Raw genomic sequence first — 795 nt, forward strand, 5'->3', positions numbered from 1 at the left:
CAGACCATTGACTTGGTGATATTTATAAATATTCTCTTTGTGATAAATTGCTCTCTGTCCACCTCCAGGCTTAAAAGTGCTTTGGTTCAACCTCTGCTGCAGTAGCCGACACTGGACCCCCTGGTTTAAAATACATTTAGACACATTTCTAACCTGACATTTTTATCAAAAAGTTTAGAATAGATTGTTTCCAATCAATTGATCATTGCATCTTAACTACTTGGGCCCCAGCATCTGTGTTCTAGTAAAACTTTTGCAGAAAATAGCAGTACAAGCTTGTGAGCTTGTAGATCTGCTATTTTCCTGGGAAAATATGTAATTTTCACATGCAAAAACATAAAAGTTACTAGAGCCCTGGGACTCCGGTCAATAGGGCCATCAATGATGTGCGTTTTTCGAGTATTTAACCACGAGACTCAATCAATCAGACTCAAGGACGGGAACTCCGTTTTAGAAAGGGCTTTTTAATACTTTGTTGCATGCCCAACTTGCATGAGTTTAGTTGATGGTATCTGTACTTAAAGTTTCCCCATGTCTGTCTACAACAGAAGACAGCTGGAATACTGAGAAACTATTGCTTTGGGCGCATTCATAAACTCTGAGACACAGACAAACACACATGGCTATTTTATTTCATTTAGTTGGTGGAAACGTTCCCAGATAGATCTCTCCAAACTCACAGACCCACTTTACACACGACAATGGTGAAATGCTTGTGTCCCACAATACTGTTGTAGGACATATTGAAGGCATAATATTTATGTTGGTTTCTCCTCCATAAAAGGCTTATTGATT

This window comes from Gymnoscopelus microlampas (assembly GCF_963454915.1).
Source record: "Gymnoscopelus microlampas genome assembly, chromosome: 7".
Classification (NCBI taxonomy): domain Eukaryota; kingdom Metazoa; phylum Chordata; class Actinopteri; order Myctophiformes; family Myctophidae; genus Gymnoscopelus; species Gymnoscopelus microlampas.